Raw genomic sequence first — 26,056 nt, forward strand, 5'->3', positions numbered from 1 at the left:
TATAGATTATAGAAAATTAAATGACGCCACCAGAAAAGATCACTTTCCCTTACCTTTTATTGAACAAATGTTGGAAAGATTAGCCGGAAATAGTTACTATTGTTTTCTTGATGGTTTTTCCGGATATTTTCAAATTCTAATAGCACCCGAATACCAAGAGAAAACCACGTTCACGTGCCCTTATGGTACTTTTGCTTACAAACGCATGCCATTTGGACTTTACAACGCCCCTGCAACCTTTCAAAGGTGCATGATGGCAATTTTTCATGACATGATAGAAGAATGCATGGAAGTTTTCATGGATGACTTTTCAGTCTTCGGTGATACATTTGAATCATGTCTATTTAATCTTGAACGAATGCTTATTAGATGTGAACAATCAAATCTAGTTCTTAATTGGGAGAAATGCCATTTCATGGTTAAAGAAGGCAACGTTCTTGGACATAAAATTTCAAAAGAAGGAATTGAAGTGGATAGAGCTAAAGTAGATGTAATTGCTAAACTTCCACATCCCACCAATGTTAGAGGAGTTAGGAGTTTTCTAGGGCATGCCGGTTTTTACCGACGTTTCATAAAAGATTTTTCTAAAATTGCCACTCCTATGAATAAACTCTTAGAAAAGGATGCTCCATTCATCTTTTCAGATGAATGTATCAAATCTTTTAATATTCTTAAAGAGAAACTCACTAATGCGCCGATTATGATAACTCTAAATTGGAATCTACCATTTGAACTAATGTGCGATGCAAGTGATTTTGCAATGGGAGCCGTTTTAGGACAAAGGATTGAAAAACGATTTCAACCTATATATTATGCTAGTACGACGTTACAAGGAGCACAAACAAATTACACAACTACTGAAAAAGAACTCCTTGCTATTGTCTTTGCTTTTGACAAATTTCGATCATATCTCGTTCTAGCTAAAACAGTGGTCTATATTGACCATTCTGCTCTTAGATACCTATTTTTGAAACAAGATGCCAAACCACAGTTAATCCGTTGGATCTTACTCTTACAAGAGTTCGATATTGAAATCCGAGATAAAAGAGGAGCAGAAAATCTCGTCGCTGATCATCTTTCTCGTCTTGAAAATCCAGAATTAGAAGTTCTAAATAAATCGGCCATACAAGACAACTTTCCTGATGAATATCTATTGAAGATAGATTATAATGAAATTCCATGGTTTGCAGACTATGCAAACTATTTAGTATGTGGATTCCTTGAAAAAGGATTGTCATACCAAAAACGAAAGAAATTCTTTAGTGATATAAAACACTATTTCTGGGAAGATCCACATTTGTTTAAAAGTTGTCCCGATGGAATAATACGCCGATGTGTATTCGGAGATGAAGCTAGTAAAATCTTAAACCATTGTCACACAGGACTAACAGGAGGGCATTATGGGCCTCAACTCACAGCAAGAAAAGTTTATGATGCTGGATTCTATTGGCCTACAATTTACAAAGACGCACACCTTCTTTGCAAATCCTGTGATGCTTGTCAAAGGGCCGGAAAAATAAGTCAACGTGATGAAATGCCACAAAATGTCATTCAAGTATGTGAAGTATTTGACATTTGGGGTATTGACTTTATGGGTCCATTTCCAAAATCTCATAATAATCTCTACATTCTCGTAGCCATTGATTATGTATCTAAATGGGCGGAAGCACAAGCTCTCCCAACTAACGATGCACGTGTTGTAGTCAACTTTTTAAAACGTCTTTTTGCAAGGTTTGGAACACCGAAAGCTTTAATAAGTGACCGGGGAACTCATTTTTGTAATAATCAACTTGAGAAAGTTCTCAAAAGATATGGAGTAACTCATAAAATCTCCACCGCATATCATCCACAAACAAGTGGACAAGTTGAAAATACCAACCGAGCTTTAAAACGCATTCTGGAGAAAACTGTAGGATCAAATCCGAAGGAATGGTCCATAAAATTGGAGGATGCACTCTTGGCTTTTAGAAAAGCCTACAAAACTCCAATTGGAACCGCACCTTTTAAACTCATTTACGAAAAAGCATGTCATCTTCCAGTAGAAATTGAACACAAAGCATTTTGGGCTTTGAAGACATGTAATCTTGATTTACATGAAGCTAGACGTCTACGGTTAAGTCAATTAAACGAATTAGAAGAATTAAGACATGAAGCATACGAAAATTCGTTAATCTATAAAGAAAGAACGAAGAAATGGCATGATAAATGAATCAGAAGTTCAAAAGAATTTAAAGAAGGAGACATAGTTCTTCTTTTCAATTCACGATTCAAGCTATTTCCTGGAAAATTGAAATCAAGATGGTCTGGACCATTCATAGTCAAAAGAGTTTTCCCATACGGAACAGTAGAATTAATAAATTCAAATGGGATTGATTTTAAGGTTAATGGTCACAGAGTTAAACATTACATAGATAGTCCGATGAAAGTTGACAACGAAGTTAATCACAATTTCGATACCACAGCTAACTAAGTGTGGGGAGAATCAAGTCTTTAAAGGATAATATGTATTTCTGTTAGAGTTAGATTTTCTATTTTCGTGTAGTTCTCGAAAATGGAACCCAAATGGTCTTTCCCTAGCAGACCCTAAAGAACTAGTCTTCTCCCCCCATTCTGAATTTTTATTTTTTTATGTTTTACGAGATGAAGACTTCCTGTGAATTAAACCATGGTCTAATGCTACACGCTTTGATCACTAAACGTAATAATGACACACTTCCAAGTGAAATAGTATCATTAATCAGAGGTAAATTGGACGGAGTAAGAAAAGAATCCAGATGCGAAAATAATAAGTTACAATTTGGTAAAGGAAAATCAAAATCCGCAGCGAAAAGGAGAGCACGACACCTTGAAAGATGTCACAAATGCGGAAAATGGTCACACGAAGGTAAATGTTCAAATAATCAAACCCATTCAAATACCGAATTTGTTACTTTATGCAGAGACGGACCGTTCATATGTTTAGAAGAAAAAACATTAAATGCTCGAGGTTACGCCTATGTAGCTATGGAAAACGAATTAGTCCGACTATCTTATGAGTGGGCTAGAGCATATCACTAAGAATACTATCTCACAGGTAAGTTATTACATTTTTCAATTTTTATTTTTATTTTTAACCTTTTGATAATAAACACTAATTTGTTTGCTATAAAGTATTAAATTGATATTCAATAAAATTAGGTCTTGCGACCGAAATTATTGATATCATACAAAAATTTATTACATCACTGCGAAATTTAACGTTTATTCTTAAGGTATAAATATCTTTAATCAATCAACCAAAAATATTTCAAAAATTCGTCGTGAGTTAAATTAGGTCATGGAACCGAAATTACTTTACCGAAAAGAGGGGCGTATGTTTTTGATAATATTTGATTGATTAAAGTGGGATAAAAGCCAAAAAGATTTTTAATTTTATTTTTACCATGTTTTTAAAATTAATATATAAATATTAAATTAAGATTGTGAATTTTTTTTAAAATCAATATATTTAAGTTTGTAAATATTTGAAAATTTTAATATTTTTAATACAAGTTTATATGTATAAAAACAAAAATATAATTTAAGTTTGGTGTGAATTTTTAATATGAATTTTCAATTTTATGCATTTTAAATTTAAGTTTGGTGTGAATTTAAAAATAAAAATTTACTTTATTTCGCTAAGTTAAAAATATGATTTTTAAAATTTGTCGTGAGTTGAATACTAGGTCGTTGAACTGAAATTGCTTTACCCAAGGGAGGGACGAGAACTTTTATTATCATTATTTTTAGCCTTATTGAATTAAAGTATGCAAAAAAAAAAAAAAAACAAAAAAAAAAAAAATCTTTGCTTTTAAAATAAACGCCAATATGTTTGGAAACTTTAGTAAAATTTAATCAATTTTCTACGCTAATCACCCTCAATAATTTAAATTGTTACTGATTTCTTGCAAATGAGGGCATTGCAAGATCTTAAGTGTGGGAAGGGGTTAAATTCTTTCGGATTTTAAAAAAATTTTGATTTAAACACTTGGTTACCAATAAAAATACTAGTAAAGCAGTAGTTGTATTAGAATCTAGTGCTCTCTGATAATAAAGAACAGCCCTAGTCTTATATACTGACTACCCAATTCTAGTAAAATTTTTCAAAATTTTCAATTAAATGAATTCAAAATCATGTTTATACATATTTATGAACGATAAAACTAGGTGTTAACACCAAAATTATTGTTACCTCGGAAAGGACATAAATTGAGAAACAAACTAAAATGTTAGAATTCAATTAAAATGGAATAGAGGACAATAAAAAGGCAAATAAAAGAAAATAAAAGCCAAGTGTGGAAAAATTTACCAAGTTATTTAAAACATAAGTCACATATTTTTGTAACAAATAACTGAAGATACTTTTGTTTTGGACGATTTTAATCAGTTTTACCCGATTTACTGTAATATATTTGAAAGAAAGATGGATCTACACGATCAATCAATTCCATCATTAAAAGGAAGTAAAGTCTTCCGAAAAAGAAACGCGCCTCTTGATTTAGGTCATGAAGTTGTCATCCAGACCAGCTGTAGGTTGACGAAAAATCTAGAAAAGTCATCTCTAAAATCAGCAGGAAATCCACGGACCTCAGCATCAAACAGGGTCGCCAAGTGGTCAGACTTATCCTAGCTATGAGAGGATCTGTCTTGTAAAATGGGGAGGACGCCGTGTAAATTAGCTGGATAAGACTAATGAATCAGATCTCCAGAAAGGATAATTTTCTTTAAAGATCAAAAATCAGCTTTTAAGACTGATATTACTCAATCCTAGAGATTGACCTTAAAGATTGAGAATTACAAACTCATGGAATTCAATGATATCTAAACTCGAGCTTGAACAAGAAAATATTTTGATCAAATTAAAACCGATTTGTTTTCTAAAAACCCATTTTCAATGCGTTCATTACCATTGAACGTAAAATCCTAGGAATTCACCTGGAATTCATTTGGTCACCTGAACCAAATCGGGTGTCAACCGTAAGAACGGTGGTTGCATAGCATGGTCAAAGACAGGACCTTGTGCCAGACCGGAAAATTATAAGGGTGAGCTTTACTATTGCTCCTACAAAGGATAGTAATTGCATCCGATATGTTATAGACCATAATTAAAAGCATGTCAGGGGACATTGCCTTAACAGTTGCTTGTTCAACGCTTTCCTTTACAACCGGACGGTAGTTTACCGAAAGGTAATATACGGAACAAGTATATTGGACATGTTGCTTTCCCAATACAAGGTTAGCAAGTGGGTGACACAAAACCGCAAGTTTTGAGCTAAAATTTTCAAATATAAAACCCACCAAACCCACAAAAACAATTTGCAAACGCTGATGAAGGGTTATCCTGGAAAACTTATCTAGGGTAAAAGCTAGATTTAATTTTCAAAAGATCAAATGTTTTCATAAAGATCCAATTTCCTTAATGGATCTAAACTTTTATAGTCATGTGAGACTGTAAACCACATCGTTACTACCATTGTTTATACCGCCGTATAGAAATCACTGTTGTACAAAGTGTGAAGAATAAAGAAGTGATTCTAGTATTTCAAGACTATATTGCTTGAGGACAAGCAACACTCAAGTGTGGGAATATTTGATAATGCTAAAAACGAACATATATTTCATAACATTATCCCTCAAGAAAGACAAGCTTTTAGTTGCAATTGTTCTATTTACAAGTGATATTCGTTTAAATAATAAAAGGTGAAGACAAAAGACAGATTCGACGAATTGAAGACGCAAACGACCAAAAAGCTCAAAAGTACAAAATATAATCAAAGAGGTTCCAATTATTGATTTGAAACGTCTCAAAATTACAAGAGTACAAGACACGAAACACAAAGTACAAGATATTAAATTATACGCAAGGACGTTCGAAAATCCGAAACCGGGACCAGAGTCAACTCTCAACGCTCAACGCAATGGACTAAAAATTACAAGTCAACTATGCACATAAATAAAATATAACATTTAAATAATTCTTATAATTATTTATATATTATATTTATTTAATTAAAACGTCGACAAACAAGAAAACAAGGAACTTTGAGCTGTCACCGATGGCCATGCGATCGCATGGCCTGGAGGAAGAAATCCCATGCGATCGCATGGCTAACTTTTCCAGCCTACATGCCTATAAAAATCGAGCTTTGGTGCATCATTTAATATATCCATCCATCCAACTCTCTTAACATGTATATATATATATATATATATATATATATATATATATATATATATATATATATATATATATATATATATATATATATATATATATATTATAATTTTAATTTTAATTTTAATTTCCAATAATAAGGGTATGTTAGCAAATATTGTAAGGGTGTAAGTCGAAATTCTGTCCGTGTAACGCTATGATATTTTTAATCATTGTAAGTTATGTTCAACCTTTTTGAAATTAATGTCTCGTAGCTAAATTATTATTATGCTTATTTAATGCCGAAGTAATCGTGATGTTTGGCTAAAATACTAAAATTGGGTAATTGGGCTTTGTACCATAATTGGGGTTTGGACAAAAGAACGACACTTGTGGAAATTAGACTATGGGATATTAATGGGCTTTATATTTGTTTAACTAAATGATAGTTTGTTAATTTTAATATAAAGATTTACAATTGGATGTACCTATAAATAACCACATACACTCGATCGGACACGATGGGCGGGATATTTATATGTATGAATAATCATTCATTTAACCGGACACGGGAATGGATTAATAGTCACTAGAATTATTAAAACAGGGGTGAAATTATGTACAAGGACACTTGACATAATTGATAACAAAGTATTAAAACCTTGGGTTACACGCAGTCGATATCCTGGTGTAATTATTAAACAAAGTATTAAGACCTTGTTTGTAGTGACCCGAACTTTTCCATGTTTATATATATATTAAATGAAATTGTTATTTACATGATTAAGTGTTTCCAACATGTTAATCAATCAAACTTGTTAAGACTTGATTAATTGAAATAGGTTTCATATAGACAATTGACCACCCAAGTTGACCGGTGATTCACGAACGTTAAAACTTGTAAAAACTATACGATGACATATATATGGTTATATATATAGTTAACATGATTTTATTATAAGTATGTATCTCATTAGGTATTTTAACAATGAGTTATATACATAAAAATGAGACTATTAATTAACGATATATATAACGATTATCGTTATAACAACGTCTTACTAGGTACATATGAATCATATTAAGATATTGATACACTTGGTTAATTATGTTAAATGATAAGTAAATATATTATTAAGTGTATTAACAATGAAATACATATGTAAAAATAAGACTACTAACTTAATGATTTCGAAACGAGACATATATGTAACGATTATCGTTGTAACGACATTTAACTGTATATATATGATAATGCTAAAAACGAACATATATTTCATAGCATTATTCCTCAAGAAAGACAAGCTTTTAGTTGCAATTGTTCTATTTACAAGTGATATTCGTTTAAATAATAAAAGGTGAAGACAAAAGACGGATTCGACAAATTGAAGACAAAAAGGTCCAAAGAGCTATAAAGTACAAGATACAACTAAAAAGGTTCAAAATATTGATGAAGAACGTCTCAAAATGACAAGAGTACAAGTTGCGGAACGCAAAGTACGCGATTTAAAATAATACGCGAGGACGTCCGAAAATCCGGAACCGGGACCTGAGCCAAGAAGAAACGCCCGACGCAACGGACCAAAAATATCTAGTCTACTATGCACAAGAATATAATATAATATATATATAATTATATATAATTATATATTATATATATTATTATTATTATTATATTACGTCGGCAAGAAGAAAACAAAAGTAGTTGGCTGAATCCAGGGTGGCCATGCGACTCGCATGGCCAGAAGCACAAAACCATGCGAGTCGCATGGTGTGAGATTGCTGGTCAGGTCCTATAAATAGCCAGTTTTCTGACGAGTTTTTATCATCCTTTTCTCTTCCTCTTCATAAGTAATATATTTATATTTATAATTTATATTTTAATTTTAATTATAATTCTAATAATAAGGGTATGTTAGCGAATGTTGTAAGGGTGTAAGTCGAAATTCTGTCCGTGTAACGCTACGCTATTTTTAATCATTGTAAGTTATGTTCAACCTTTTTATATTAATGTCTCGTAGCTAAGTTATTATTATGCTTGTTTAAAACGAAGTAATCATGATGTTGGGCTAATTACTAAAATTGGGTAATTGGGCTTTGTACCATAATTGGGGTTTGGACAAAAGAACGACACTTGTGGAAACTAGGCTATGGGCTATTAATGGGCTTTATATTTGTTTAACTAAATGAAAGTTTGTTAATGTTAATATAAAGATTTACAATTGGGCGTCCCTATAAATTACCATATACACTCGATCGGACAAGATGGGCGGGGTATTTATATGTACGAATAATCGTTCATTTAACCGGACACGGGAATGGATTAATAGCCACTAGAATAATTAAAACAGGGGTGAAATTACATTCAAGGGTAATTGGTGTAATTGTTAACAAAGTAGTAAAACCTTGGTTTACACGCAGTCGATAACCTGGTGTATTCATTAAACAAAGTATTAAAACCTTGTTACAATTCGAATCCCCAATTAGTTGGAATATTTATCTTCGGGTATAATAATAATTTGACAAGGACACTTGCAATTTATATTTATGACTGATGGACTGTTATGGACAAAAACCAGACGGACATATTGAATAATCCAGGACAAAGGACAATTAACCCATGGGCATAAAACTAAAACCAACACGTCAAACATCATGATTACGGAAGTTTAAATAAGCATAATTCTTTTATTTCATATTTTATTTCCTTTATTTTATATTTAATTGCACTTCTAATTATCGCACTTTTATTTATTGTTATTTTATTTTATCGCACTTTTAATTATCGTACTTTAATTTTCGCAATTTAATTTTTATCGCATTTTTATTATTCGCAATTTCATTATCGTTATTTACTTTACGCTTTAATTTAAAGTCTTGTATTTATTTTATATTTTACATTAGGTTTTAACTGCGACTAAAGTTTTAAAATCGACAAACCGGTCATTAAACGGTAAAAACCCCCCTTTATAATAATAATATCACTTATATATATATTTGTATTTTTATAAAAGTAAACTAATATAGCGTTGAGCTTTGTTTAAAGATTTCCCTGTGGAACGAACCGGACTTACTAAAAACTACACTACTGTACGATTAGGTACACTGCCTATAAGTGTTGTAGCAAGGTTTAAGTATATCCATTCTATAAATAAATAAATATCTTGTGTAAAATTGTATCGTATTTAATAGTATTTTCTGCTAAAAATAATAACTATTTTATATACACCTCGCGAAACATCAAGTATTTTTGGCGCCGCTGCCGGGGAACTTACATCTTAAAAGCCGGAAGCGCAACGCTAATATATAAAAAAAAAAAGATTTTTATTTACTTTTATTAAAAGTCGTTTTTGTAAAAATTACGTTTTAATCATTCAAAAATATAAAAAGAAAAACAAAAATATAAGTATTTTTAGGATTTTGTTAAATATTTAAGTTTTATAAGTTTCTTTATCTTTATTTTAATTTATAAAAATATAAATTTTATTAAAAATCGTTTATTTAAATTAAAAACAGAAAACAGAAAAATAAATAAAAAAAAAAAAAAAAGAAAAACGCGTAAAAAGTACTACCTGTCAACAGAATTCCTGAACCCCGCGACTTGCGGGGTTTTACTCTTTATTTGCCGCGACTCGCGGAGGGTTTCTGACACACGGACAAAACCCTAATCACGGGTTTTAATTTATTATTATTATTATTAATTACTTAATTATTATTATTATTATTAATTTTAGTTTTATTTTTACTTTTTACTTTATATTTATGTATTTTGTTTAATTAGTTTTATTAAAATTGAAAAATTAGTAGTTTTATTAAATAAATAATATAAAAATAATATTTTTATAAAAATTATACTTTTTACAACTTTTTGTATATTTTTATATTTTGTACCTTTTTAATCGTTGTAGCATAACTTTTGTATTTTTAGCTCATAATTAATTTTAAACTTAGTTTTTGCTATAGTTATTTTTACTCCTAGATTTTTAGGCTTTGCCGTAGAATTCCTTAAGTGCTTTTTCTTTAGACTAAGATTTAGGTGCTTTAAAATTTTGCGACGCCTTTTTAAGTTTTAGTTTCTTTTTAAGTTATTTCCATTTGGGATTTAGTTTTTCCTGTAAGCTTTAATATTTTTAGACCTTTTACTATGTATCAATTATCATTCCAATTAGTAATTTCAATTTGCGATTATAATTTTAAGTTAGTTGTAGTAATAAGGTTAAATTAGTTAAGTATTTTTAAGTTTTGATAAGTTTCTTTTAATTTTCCGTCACCTTTTATTTTTCAACCATTTTTCTTTTTCGACATTTTTCGACGCGCAATCCTTGTCTTTCTTATTTCTCGCCATTCTAGTTTTTAGGACTTAGAATTTTTTTTCTACTTCTTCTCTAAATTTCTTAAAATTACGAAAATTTATTTTAAGTGGTTAAATTGATAGACATCAAAATTTTCTGGTTCGTAGTAATAGTTGGATTTGTACGTGGACCGGGTTATTGGAGCCAAACAGTCCTCAATTATATTGAGACCAAACGAATCCTGCCCCTCTGCTGCATCTTTTGGCTATTCGAAACGTGGGCAAAATCAGAAAAGTCTATTGATTGGATAACTTATTATAATTTTTCTTTCCTTTTAAAAAACTAATAGGATATTCTGTGAATGCACCGAGCAAGACGTTCATCACCTTTTGTACGTTCACCACCTGTAACTAGATCAAGACATCGTTTAACAAATATAACCGCCGTTGATTTTTCTTTAGAATCGTCATCCAGTCGACCAAGTACTTCAGTTCAAATTTCCGATAATCCAGTTTTTGAAACAAACCTCACAATTGAGAAACCAGAAAATATTCAGGAACGGTTCATAGATCCTGAACCATTAAACTTTCCTCCGGAACCACCAATCATTCAAACAGAGATTGTTGAGGAACGAACCATTAAATCTGAAGCATCTAGTGATACCGATTCAACAAATTCAATTATGGAGAATCTGGAACCTTTAAGTATGGAAGACCGAATGAGAGCTAAACGCACTGGCCAAGGTCACGCAATTACTCATCCAGACATTAATGCGCCAGATTATGAAATCAAAGGACAAATTCTACACATGGTAACTAATCAATGCCAATTTAGTGGTGCGCCGAAGGAAGATCCAAATGAACATCTACGTACCTTTAATAGGATCTGCACACTATTTAAAATCCGAGAAGTGGAGGATGAACAGATATATCTCATGTTATTTCCCTGGACTTTAAAGGGAGAAGCCAAAGATTGGTTGGAATCGTTACCTGAAGGGGCGATCGATACATGGGACGTTTTAATTGATAAATTTCTTAAACAATTCTTTCCTGCATCTAAAGCCGTAAGACTTCAAGCAGAAATTGTTACGTTCACACAGAAGCCAAATGAAACTCTATATGAGGCGTGGACAAGATATGGAAAGTTGTTAAGAGGATGTCCGCAACATGGTTTAGACACCTGTCAAATAGTACAAATATTCTACCAAGGATGCGACATCACTACAAGAAAAGACATAGATATAGCAGCTGGTGGTTCGATTATGAAGAAAACCGAAACTGATGCTTACAAAATTATTGATAATACTGCTTCCCACTCACATGAGTGGCACCAAGAAAAAGATATCATTAGATCATCTAAAGCAGCTAGAGCCGATTCTAGCCATGACTTAGATTCCATTTCCGCAAAGATAGATGCTTTCGAGAGACGAATGGAAAAGATGACTAAGGATATTCATGCAATACGAATTAGTTGTGAGCAGTGTGGAGGACCACATTTGACAAAAGATTGTCTAAATATTGAATTAACAATGGAACAAAGAGAGAATATTTCATACATAAACCAAAGGCCTGGAAATAATTATCAGAATAATTATCAACCGCCAAGACCGATTTACAATCAAAACCAGAATTATAACCGAAATATTCCATACAACAACCAACAAGGTCCTAGCAATCAACAAGTATCCAATAATACTTACAATCAGCAAAGACCGAATTTTCAAAACAAACCACCACAACAAACCGATGATAAAAAGCCGAATTTAGAAGATATGATGACGAAGCTAGTTGAAACTCAAACGCAGTTTTTCACATCTCAAAAACAAACCAATGAACAAAATGCTCAAGCATTTAGAAATCAACAAGCTTCTATTCAAAATCTGGAACAAGAAGTGAGTAACCTAGCAAGGTTAATAGGTGAAAGAAAACCGGGAAGTTTACCTAGTGATACAAACGCTAACCCCCGGAATGAAACAGCTAAAGCTATTACCACAAGAAGTGGTACAACACTTAAAACACCTGAAATACCTGTAACTTCTGATGAAACTATTCCTACTACACAAGAACCACAACCTGATCAAGATAAGGAAAAAGAACCGGTAGTTGAAAAGGTTAATGAAGATAACACAGTTAAGGATAAACCTTATGTTAAACCATACCAACCACCACTTCCTTATCCGAGTAAAATGAAGAAGGAAAAACTTGAAGCCGAGCAATCCAAATTCTTGGATATGTTTAAACAGATAAATGTAAATCTTCCTTTCATTGATGTGATTTCAGGAATGCCAAGGTATGCTAAATTCTTGAAAGATCTAATCACGAATAGAAAGAAAATGGAAGAACTCTCGGCTGTTACTATGAATGCTAATTGTTCAGCAGTGCTGTTGAATAAGATACCAGAAAAACTATCTGATCCAGGAAGTTTCACAATTCCATGTTTTCTGGGTAGTCTTAGTTCAATAGAAGCATTAGCAGACTTAGGTGCTAGTATAAATCTAATGCCGTATTCACTATACGCTAAACTAGACCTTGGAGAATTGAAACCAACAAGAATAAGCATACAACTAGCCGATAGATCAATAAAATATCCTAGAGGGATAATGGAGAACATGCTAGTTAAAGTTGGTACTTTAGTATTTCCAGTAGATTTTGTTGTTTTGGACATGGAAGAAGATTCTCAAGTTCCTCTCATATTAGGAAGACCATTCTTAAACACGGCTAAAGCAATGATAGACGTGTTCGGTAAGAAACTGACCCTAAGTATAGAGGATGAGAGTGTTACCTTTTCAGTTGATAGAGCAATGCAACAACCACAATCTGCAGATGATACATGTTATTATATTCAAACTATAGATGCACATGCAGAATTATTAAAAGAATTTCCAGAATTACAAGGAACAGGAGAATGTTCTTTAGGAGAAGGAAATGAACCAATTGATGAAGCTGAAATATTAGCTACACTTATAGCTAATGGATATGAACCAACAACAGAAGAAATTCTAATGCTAAAAGAAGAAGACAGATATCGATATAAATCATCGATAGAAGAACCTCCGAAATTAGAGTTAAAGCCACTTCCAAACCATTTGGAATACGCTTATTTACATGGTGAATCTGAATTACCTGTAATAATATCGTCTTCTCTTACTGAAAATGAGAAATCACAACTCATTTCTGTGTTGAAAGCTCATAAACCAGCCATTGCATGGAAGATTCATGATATTAAAGGAATAAGTCCTTCGTATTGCACACATAAAATCCTTATGGAAGAAGGTCATAAAACGTATGTGCAACGCCAACGAAGACTAAATCCTAATATGCAAGATGTAGTTAAGAAAGAGATTATTAAACTGCTAGATGCAGGTTTGATATATCCAATTTCTGATAGTCCATGGGTAAGCCCAGTTCAATGCGTGCCTAAGAAGGGTGGCATGACTGTTATCACAAATGAGAAAAATGAGCTTATTCCTACTAGGACTGTAACAGGATGGCGTGTGTGTATTGATTATAGAAAATTAAATGACGCCACCAGAAAAGATCACTTCCCCTTACCTTTCATAGATCAAATGTTGGAAAGATTAGCCGGAAATAGTTACTATTGTTTTCTAGATGGATTTTCCGGATATTTTCAAATTCCAATAGCACCCGAAGATCAAGAGAAAACCACATTCACGTGCCCTTATGGTACTTTTGCTTACAAACGCATGCCATTTGGACTTTGTAACGCCCCTGCAACCTTTCAAAGGTGTATGATGGCGATTTTTCATGACATGATAGAAGAATGCATGGAAGTATTCATGGATGACTTTTCAGTCTTCGGTGATACATTTAAATCATGTCTAGTTAATCTGGAACGAATGCTAATTAGATGCGAAAAATCAAATCTAGTACTTAATTGGGAGAAATGCCATTTCATGGTTAAAGAAGGCATCGTTCTTGGACATAAAATTTCAAAAGAAGGAATTGAAGTGGATAGAGCTAAAGTAGATGTAATTGCTAAACTTCCACATCCCACCAATGTTAGAGGAGTTAGGAGTTTTCTAGGGCATGCCGGTTTTTACCGACGTTTCATAAAAGATTTTTCTAAAATTGCCACTCCTATGAATAAACTCCTAGAAAAGGATGCGCCATTCATCTTTTCAGATGAATGTATCAAATCTTTTAATATTCTTAAAGAAAAACTCACTAATGCACCAATCATGATAACACCAAATTGGAATCTACCATTTGAACTAATGTGCGATGCAAGTGATTTTGCAATGGGAGCCGTTTTAGGACAAAGGATTGAAAAACGATTTCAACCTATATATTATGCTAGTAAGACATTACAAGGAGCGCAAACGAACTATACAACTACTGAAAAAGAACTCCTTGCTATTGTCTTTGCTTTTGACAAATTTCGATCATATCTCGTTCTAGCAAAAACGGTGGTCTATACCGACCATTCTGCTCTTAGATACCTATTTTCAAAACAAGATGCTAAACCAAGATTAATCCGTTGGATCTTACTCTTACAAGAGTTTGATATTGAAATCCGAGATAAAAAAGGAGCAGAAAATCTCGCCGCTGATCATCTTTCTCGTCTTGAAAATCCCGAATTAGAAGTTCTAAATGAATCGGCCATACAAGACAACTTTCCTGATGAATATCTATTGAAGATAGATTATAAAGAAATCCCATGGTTTGCAGACTATGCAAACTACTTAGTTTGTGGATTCCTTGAAAAAGGATTACCGTACCAAAGACGAAAGAAATTCTTCAGTGATATAAAACACTATTTCTGGGAAGATCCACATCTGTTTAAAAGTTGTCCCGATGGAATAATACGCCGATGTGTATTTGGAGATGAAGCTAGTAAAATTTTAAACCATTGTCACACAGGACCAACAGGAGGGCATTATGGGCCTCAACTAACAGCAAGAAAAGTTTATGAAGCTGGATTCTATTGGCCTACAATTTACAAAGACGCACACCTTCTTTGCAAATCCTGTGATGCATGTCAAAGGGCCGGAAAAATAAGTCAACATGATGAAATGCCACAAAATGTCATCCAAGTATGTGAAGTATTTGACATTTGGGGTATTGACTTTATGGGTCCATTTCCAAAATCTCATAATAATCTATATATACTCGTAGCCATTGATTATGTATCTAAATGGGCGGAAGCACAAGCTCTCCCAACTAACGATGCACGAGTTGTAGTCAACTTTTTAAAACGTCTTTTTGCAAGGTTTGGAACACCGAAAGCTTTAATAAGTGATCGGGGAACTCATTTTTGTAATAATCAACTTGAGAAAGTTCTTAAAAGATATGGAGTAACTCATAAAATCTCCACCGCATATCATCCACAAACAAGTGGACAAGTTGAAAATACCAACCGAGCTTTAAAACGTATTCTAGAGAAAACCGTAGGATCAAATCCGAAGGAATGGTCCATTAAATTGGAGGATGCACTCTGGGCTTTTAGAACAGCCTACAAAACTCCAATTGGAACCACACCTTTTAGACTTGTTTATGGAAAAGCATGTCACCTTCCAGTAGAAATTGAACACAAAGCATTTTGGGCTTTGAAGACATGTAATCTTGATTTACATGAAGCCGGACGTCTACGATTAAGTCAACTAAACGAATTAGAAGAATTAAGACATGAAGCATACGAAAATTCGTTAATCTATAAAGAAAGAACGAAGAAATGGCATGATAAAAGAATCAGAAGTTCAAAAGAATTTAAAGAAGGAGACAGAGTTCTTCTTTTCAATTCACGATTCAAGCTATTTCCTGGAAAATTGAAATCAAGATGGTCTGGACCATTCATAGTCAAAAGAGTTTTCCCATACGGAACGATAGAATTAATAAATTCAAATGGGATTGAATTTAAAGTTAATGGTCACAGAGTTAAACATTACATACAGGGTCCGATGGAAGTCGACAACGAAGTTAATCACAATTTCGACACCACAGCTAACTAAGTGTGGGGAGAATCAAGTCTTTAAAGGATAAATATGTATTTCTGTTAAAGTTAGATTGTCTGTTTTCGTGTAGTTCTCGAAAATGGAACACGTATGGTCTTTCCCTAGCAGACCCTAAAGAACTAGTCTTCTCCCCCCATTCTGAATTTTTATTTTTTTTAGGTTTTTACAAAATGAAGACTGCCTGTGAACTAAACCATGGTCTAATGCTACACGCTTTGATCACTAAACGTAATAATGACATACTCCCGAGCGAAATAGTATCAGTAATCAGAGAAAGAATGGACGGAGTTAGAAAAGGATCCAGATGCGAAGATAATAAGTTACAATTTGGTAAAGGAAAATCAAAATCCGCAGCGAAAAGAAGAGCACGACACCTAGAAAAATGTCACAAATGCGGAAAATGGTCACATGGAGGTAAATGTTCAAATAATCAAACCTATTCAAATACCGAATTTGTTACTTTATGCAGAGACGGACCGTTCATATGTTTAGAAGAAAAGACAATGAATGCTAGAGGTTACGCATATGCAGCCATGGAAGACCAATTAAACCGACTATCTTATGAATATAATAGATCATATAACTAAGAAATCTATTTCACAGGTATGTCTGTACAGTTTTTATTTTTATTTTTATTTTTAACCTTTTGATAATAAACGCTAATTTGTTCGCTAAAAAGTATTAAATTGGTATTAAATAAAATTAGGTTTGGCGACTGAAATTATTGATATCATTCAAAAATTTATTACATCACTGCGAAATTTAACGTTTATTCTTAAGGTATAAATATCTTTAATCAATCAACCCAAAATATTTCAAAAATTCGTCATGAGTTAAATTAGGTCTTGGAACCGAAATTACTTTACCGAAAAGAGGGGCGCATATTTTTGATAATATTTGATTGATTAAAGTGGGATAAAAAGACAAAAAGATTTTTAATTTTATTATTTTGTTTTTAATCTTAATATTTAAATCTTAAATTAATATTGTAAACTTTGTAAAAACAATATTTTTAAAATTGTAAATATTTGAAAAATTAATATAAGTTTGGTGTGAATTTATAATATGAATTTTTAAATTAAGTTTGGTGTGAATTTTTAATTTTTAAAATATGAATTTTAATTTTATGCATTTCAAATTTTAAGTTTGGTGTGAATTTTTAATTTTGAATTTTTAATATTAATTTTGAATTTTATATTTAAGTTGTGTGAATTTAAAAACAAAAATTTACTTTATCTCATTAAGTTAAAAATATGATTTTTAAATTTCGTCGTAAGTTGAAGACTAGGTCTTTGAACCGAAATTGCTTTACCCGAGGGAGGGACGAGAACTTTTATTATCATTATTTTCAATCTTATTGATTTAAAGTATGCCAAAAACATTAAAAAACCCAAAAATCTTAGCTTTTTAAAACAATCGCTACAAAAAGACAAATTTTAAAATTTTGTCGGAGGACGGACTAGGACATCGATCCGAAACGACCTCGTCCTTAATAACAAGGGAAACAAAATTTTAAAATTAATTTCTTAATTGTTTTATAAGTTAAAGATTATATATAAAAAAAAAAAAAAAAAAAAAAAAAAAAAAAAAAAAAAAATATATAACTCCGCGACTCGCGGAGTTTGCAGTACAAACCTCCGCGACTCGCGGAGGGAAAAAATTACAGAAAAAAAATATAACCAGCTGCACGAACAGAATAACACACACACACATACTGCACTTCGAAAAAACCCGAAAAAACCCACAAAAATCATCCCAAAAACTCAATTTTTCACCGTTAATCTTCAAATTTTTCACTACAATCATGTTGAGAAGGATGATATCTAGGAACTACTCAAGAAAACAGGTACAATTACACCCCAAATCACCTTTAAATCCGAATTTTAGTGTGTTCTTGAGCATATTTTCATAATTTGAATTTTGTTAATTTTTAGTGTAATTAGTGTTAAATTGTTAGTATATTATGCATGTATAACCTAGATTGATGCTTGTTAACATGATTTGAAGCCAAAAACTTCAAAATCTTTAGAATCTAGGGTTTGTGTTCTTGAGCAATTTGGGGCTTTTTGATATAAACAGGTTATGGCCGATTTTTGTCATGAATTGTTGCTAAAATGAGTAGTGTAACATGTCTAGGTAGTTAAATGATCCAAACTTTGAGCCTAAACATGATTTTGAGAATTAAAGTGGACTTTTTCAAGTCCAAAATTCATGAACTTGATTTTTGAAAGATAATGCCATTTGAGACTTGTTTATTTGCTAGTAATGATTATTTTGACATGTTATTTGAGTTGAATGCTTATAAACTTGGCGAAAATTTTCGTATATGCTTATTTGAAAAAGTGTAGATTTGATAAAAATGTGAAAATAAGCTTAAGTTTGATGTAAATTGATAATGTCATTGTAATTATTTTGATTGATGATTTTGCTGACACTAATGCATATTTGGATGCACAAAATTTGTGTTTGATGTGTTTTGCAGAATGAAAGGGGTGAATCTTCATCCCAAGCCCGCCATGCTCCTGCTGAGAACTTGGAACAACAGGAGGTAGATAACTACTACAGGCAGGATGTACCTCATCCAGTCATGACCTTTTCAGATATGCATTTGGAACAGTTGCACCCGAACCTGCGATTTGACAGACTTTGGATAGATTATCCAAAATATCAACGGGGTTTGCATACTCTTCACTCAAAGGTTGTTGAGGTACCGAGGGTCATAGAATGGGGACCCTTGGAAGCTGTAGAATTGGCCGGGCCAATTAGGGAATTACTGGTACAGAGGTATGGTAATTCTTCTTTTAATGACTGGATATGTTTATTCACCATACGCAGACCTGTATATAAAGTATGGTGTGAAGAGTTGTTATGTAGTATAGAGTTGAATGATCGGGTAGCCAGTTTAACCGATCGTTCTTTTATTAGATTTTTGTTAGGCGGTTCGATGCGCCACATGTCTTTACTAGACATGGCTCAGGCTTTACGTATATATACGCCTGAGGAGTTAGCATCTGCCGATTGTAGAGGATTGATACTAAACGGTAGGAAAATAGATGAGAATTTTGATACACACGGTGTGTGGAGTCAAATGACAAGCCATCACCGTTTTAAAGGGGGAAACTACTCTTATTTGGATATAGATAGAGCCGAATTAAGAGTAATACATAGATTTTTAGCTAATTCGATTACACAAAGGGGTAAAAACAAAGAAAAGGTAAATGAACAAGATTTGTTTTACCATATGTGTATTCGAGACCCACACAGCGCTGTAAGTATACCATATTGTGTGGGTTATTATTTATCAGCTATGGTTCGAGGGATGCGTCCACATAGCATAATAGGGGGTGGTATTTTTATTACTTTGATTGGTGAATATCTCGGTGTGGATATAAGTCGGGGGGGATTATTAGTAGAAGAGCCGGAACCCCGCGACACTATAGGTTTAAATGTATACCATGGTGCGAAAGTGTTGAAGCGGCGAAATAACGCCGCAGTACGATACAATGGTAGACATCCACAGGTAGAGAGAAACCAAGAACAAGGTAATGTAGGAGGGGGGAACCAGATGCAAGAAATGCAAAGGTTTATAGCTTCTCAGGAATACGAAAATGCTAGACAGAGAGCATTTGAAGATTGGCAAGTTCATCAGAACCAGATCATAGCGCATTGCCAACATATAGGTAGAAACTATATTCCTACACCGAAACCCGTCTTCCCTCCTTGGTCGATAGAGATGCAGCCACCATATCCTACGTATGACCCTGCCGAGGCATTCTATAGCACTTATGGTTATGCGTGGAACCCCTATTGGTACCAATATCATCCTTAGTTTACTTATTTTTTTTTTATTATTATGTAATTTGTAATTATTGATGTATTTAATATTTTTGTTAATATTGTAATCATTTTTATAATTATCTAACTTTTATTTTTAGATTTTAATAATTTTTGAATGTGGGGTAATAAACCAAACTTCAAAAATATGTATATATGTTTGCAGTTTATCTTATGTACACAACAGGGTAAAACAACGCATTTTCAAAGACTGGCATTAAGTTCAGCAAAAGCAAGTAATTTTGACGACAATGATGCAAAATATATGTGAAATAACAACAAGACGGAATGAACAAATGACGTGCACCATTTATCATTCAGCAAACAAACGCCAATATATTTGGAAACTTTGGTAAAAATTTAATCATTTTCACACAAATCACCCTCAATAATTTAAATTGTTACTGATTTCTTGCAAATGAGGGCATTGCAAGATCTTAAGTGTGGGAAGGGGTTAAATTCTTTCGGATTTTAAAAATTTTTACTTTATACACTTGGTTACCATTAAAAATACTAGTAAAGCAGTAGTTGTATTAGAATCTAGTGCTCTCTGATAAAAAAGAACAGCCCTAGTCTTATATACTGACTACCCAATTCTAGTAAAATTTTTCAAAATTTTCAATTAAATGAATTCAAATCATGTTTATACATATTTATGAACGATAAAACTAGGTTTTAACACCGAAATTATTGTTACCTCGGAAAGGAGATAAATTGAGAAACAAACTAAAATGTTAAAATTCATTTAAAATGGAATAGAGGACGATAAAAAGAAATAAAAAGCCAAGTGTGGGAAAATTTACCAAGTTATTTTAAACATATGCCACATATATTTGTAACAAATAACTGAAAATACTTTTGCTTTGGACTAAACTAAACTGTTTTACCCAATGAAAGAAAAGAAGAGATGGATCTACACGATGAATCAATTCCATCATTAAAAGGAAGTAAAGTCTTCCGAAAAAGACACGCGCTTCTTGATTTAGGTCATGAAGTTGTCGTTCAGACCAGCTGTAGGTTGACGAAAAATCTAGAAAAGTCATCACTAAAATCAGCAGGAAATCCACGGACCTCAGCATTAAACAGGGTCGCCAAGTGGTCAGATTTATCCTAACCATGAGAAGGATTTATCTCGTACAATGGGGAGGCACCGTGCAAATTAGCTGGATAAGACTAATAAATCAGATCCCCAGAAAGGATAATCTCCTTAAAGATTAAAAATCAGCTTTTAAGACTGATATTACTCAATCCTAGAGATTGACCTTAAAGATTGAGAATTCAAACTCATGGAATTCAATGATATCTAAAACTCGAGCTGAAACGAGAAAATATTTTGATCAAAATTATAAACCGATTTGTTTTCTGAAAAACCCATTTTCAATGCGTTCATTACCATTGAACGTAAAATCCTAGGAATTCACCTGGAATTCATTAGGTCACCTGAACTAAATAGGGTGTCAACCGTAAGAACGGTGGTTGCATAACATGGTCAAAGACAGGACTTTGTGTCAAACCGAAAAATTATAAGGGTGAGCTTTACTATTGCTCCTACCAAGGATAGTAATTGCGTCCGACACGTTATAGACCATAATCAAAAGCATGTCACGGGACATTGCCTTAACAGTTGCTTGTTCAACGCTTTCCTTTACAACCGGACGGTAGTTTGCCGAAAGGTAATATACGGGACAAGTAAACTGGACGTGTTGCTTTCCTAATACAAGGTTAGCAAGTGGGTGACACAAAACCGCAAGTTTTGAGCTAAAATTTTCAAATCTGAAACCCACCAAACCCACAAAAATATTTTGCAAACACCGGTAAAGGGTTATTCCGGAAAACTTATCTAGGGTAAAAACTAGATTTAATTTTCAAAAGATCAAATGTTTTCATAAAGATCCAATTTCCTTAATGGATCTAAATTTTTATAGTCATGTGGGACTGTAAACCATATCGTTACTACCATTGTTTATACCGCCGTATAGAAATCACTGATGTACAAAGTGTGAAGAATAAAAAAGTGATTCTAGTATTTCAAAACGATATTGCTTGAGGACAAGCAACGCTCAAGTGTGGGAATATTTGATAATGCTAAAAACGAACATATATTTCATAGCATTATTCCTCAAGAAAGACAAGCTTTTAGTTGCAATTGTTCTATTTACAAGTGATATTCGTTTAAATAATAAAAGGTGAAGACAAAAGACGGATTCGACAAATTGAAGACAAAAAGGTCCAAAGAGCTATAAAGTACAAGATACAACTAAAAAGGTTCAAAATATTGATGAAGAACGTCTCAAAATGACAAGAGTACAAGTTGCGGAACGCAAAGTACGCGATTTAAAATAATACGCGAGGACGTCCGAAAATCCGGAACCGGGACCTGAGCCAAGAAGAAACGCCCGACGCAACGGACCAAAAATATCTAGTCTACTATGCACAAGAATATAATATAATATATATATAATTATATATAATTATATATTATATATATTATTATTATTATTATATTACGTCGGCAAGAAGAAAACAAAAGTAGTTGGCTGAATCCAGGGTGGCCATGCGACTCGCATGGCCAGAAGCACAAAACCATGCGAGTCGCATGGTGTGAGATTGCTGGTCAGGTCCTATAAATAGCCAGTTTTCTGACGAGTTTTTATCATCCTTTTCTCTTCCTCTTCATAAGTAATATATTTATATTTATAATTTATATTTTAATTTTAATTATAATTCTAATAATAAGGGTATGTTAGCGAATGTTGTAAGGGTGTAAGTCGAAATTCTGTCCGTGTAACGCTACGCTATTTTTAATCATTGTAAGTTATGTTCAACCTTTTTATATTAATGTCTCGTAGCTAAGTTATTATTATGCTTGTTTAAAACGAAGTAATCATGATGTTGGGCTAATTACTAAAATTGGGTAATTGGGCTTTGTACCATAATTGGGGTTTGGACAAAAGAACGACACTTGTGGAAACTAGGCTATGGGCTATTAATGGGCTTTATATTTGTTTAACTAAATGAAAGTTTGTTAATGTTAATATAAAGATTTACAATTGGGCGTCCCTATAAATTACCATATACACTCGATCGGACACGATGGGCGGGGTATTTATATGTACGAATAATCGTTCATTTAACCGGACACGGGAATGGATTAATAGCCACTAGAATAATTAAAACAGGGGTGAAATTACATTCAAGGGTAATTGGTGTAATTGTTAACAAAGTAGTAAAACCTTGGTTTACACGCAGTCGATAACCTGGTGTATTCATTAAACAAAGTATTAAAACCTTGTTACAATTCGAATCCCCAATTAGTTGGAATATTTATCTTCGGGTATAATAATAATTTGACAAGGACACTTGCAATTTATATTTATGACTGATGGACTGTTATGGACAAAAACCAGACGGACATATTGAATAATCCAGGACAAAGGACAATTAACCCATGGGCATAAAACTAAAACCAACACGTCAAACATCATGATTACGGAAGTTTAAATAAGCATAATTCTTTTATTTCATATTTTATTTCCTTTATTTTATATTTAATTGCACTTCTAATTATCGCACTTTTATTTATTGTTATTTTATTTTATCGCACTTTTAATTATCGTACTTTAATTTTCGCAATTTAATTTTTATCGCATTTTTATTATTCGCAATTTCATTATCGTTATTTACTTTACGCTTTAATTTAAAGTCTTGTATTTATTTTATATTTTACATTAGGTTTTAACTGCGACTAAAGTTTTAAAATCGACAAACCGGTCATTAAACGGTAAAAACCCCCCTTTATAATAATAATATCACTTATATATATATTTGTATTTTTATAAAAGTAAACTAATATAGCGTTGAGCTTTGTTTAAAGATTTCCCTGTGGAACGAACCGGACTTACTAAAAACTACACTACTGTACGATTAGGTACACTGCCTATAAGTGTTGTAGCAAGGTTTAAGTATATCCATTCTATAAATAAATAAATATCTTGTGTAAAATTGTATCGTATTTAATAGTATTTTCTGCTAAAAATAATAACTATTTTATATACACCTCGCGAAACATCAATATATCATACTAAGATATATTATATATCATAATATCATGATAATATAACAATTTAACATCTCATTTGTTATAATAAACAATGGGTTAATAACATTCAACAAGATCGTTAACCTAAAGGTTTCAAAACAACATTTACATGTAATGACTAACGATGACTTAACGACTCAGTTAAAATGTATATACATGTAGTGTTTTAATATGTATTTATAAACTTTTGAAAGACTTCAAGACACTTATCAAAATACTTCTACTTAACAAAAATGCTTACAATTACATCCTCGTTCAGTTTCATCAACAATTCTACTCGTATGCACCCGTATTCGTACTCGTACAATACACAGCTTTTAGATGTATGTACTATTGGTATATACACTCCAATGATCAGCTTTTAGCAGCTCATGTGAGTCACCTAACACATGTGGGAACCATCATTTGGCAACTAGCATGAAATATCTCATAAAATTACAAAAATATGAGTAATCATTCATGATTTATTTATATGAAAACAAAATTACATATCCTTTATATCTAATCCATACACCAACGACCAAAAACACCTAAAAACACTTTCATTCTTCAATTTTATTCATCTAATTGATCTCTCTCAAGTTCTATCTTCAAGTTCTAAGTGTTCTTCACAAAATTCCAAAAGTTCTAGTTTCATAAAATCAAGAATACTTCCAAGATTGCAAGTTTACTTCCAAGTTTTCTAAATCCATTCCAAGTAATCATCCAAGATCAAGAAACCTTTTTTACTTACAGTAGGTTATCTTTCTAATACAAGGTACTAATCATATTCAAACTTTAATTCAATTTCTATAACTATAACAATCTTATTTCGAGTGGAAATCTTACTTGAAATTGTTTTCGTGTCATGATTATGCTTCAAGAACTTTCAAGCCATCCTAGGATCCTTTGAAGCTAGATATATTTTTCTCATTTCCAGTAGGTTTATCCAAGGAACTTGAGGTAGTAATGATGTTCATAACATCATTCGATTCATACATATAAAGCTATCTTATTCGATGGTTTAAACTTGTAATCACTAGAACATAGTTTAGTTAATTCTAAACTTGTTCGCAAATAAAAATTAATCCTTCTAACTTGACTTTTAAAATCAACTAAACACATGTTATATATCTATATGATATGCTAATTTAATGATTTAAAACCTGGAAACACGAAAAACACCGTAAAATCGGATTTACGCCGTCGTAGTAACACCGCGGGCTGTTTTGGGTTAGTTAATTAAAAACTATGATAAATTTTGATTTAAAAGTTGTTATCTTGGGAAAATGATTTTTATTATGAACATGAAACTATATCCAAAAATTATGGTTAAACTCAAAGTGGAAGTATGTTTTCTAAAATAGTCATCTAGACGTCGTTCTTTCGACTGAAATGACTACCTTTACAAAAATGACTTGTAACTTATTTTTCTGACTATAAACCTATACTTTTTCTGTTTAGATTCATAAAATAGAGTTCAATATGAAACCATAGCAATTTGATTCACTCAAAACAGATTTAAAATGAAGAAGTTATGGGTAAAACAAGATTGGATAATTTTTCTCATTTTAGCTACTTGAAAATTGGTAACAAATCTATTCCAACCATAACTTAATCAACTTGTATTGTATATTATGTAATCTTGAGATACCATAGACACGTATACAATGTTTCGACCTATCATGTCGACACATCTATATATATTT

The sequence above is a fragment of the Rutidosis leptorrhynchoides genome, chromosome 7 (assembly GCF_046630445.1).
Source record: "Rutidosis leptorrhynchoides isolate AG116_Rl617_1_P2 chromosome 7, CSIRO_AGI_Rlap_v1, whole genome shotgun sequence".
Taxonomy (NCBI): Eukaryota; Viridiplantae; Streptophyta; class Magnoliopsida; order Asterales; family Asteraceae; genus Rutidosis; species Rutidosis leptorrhynchoides.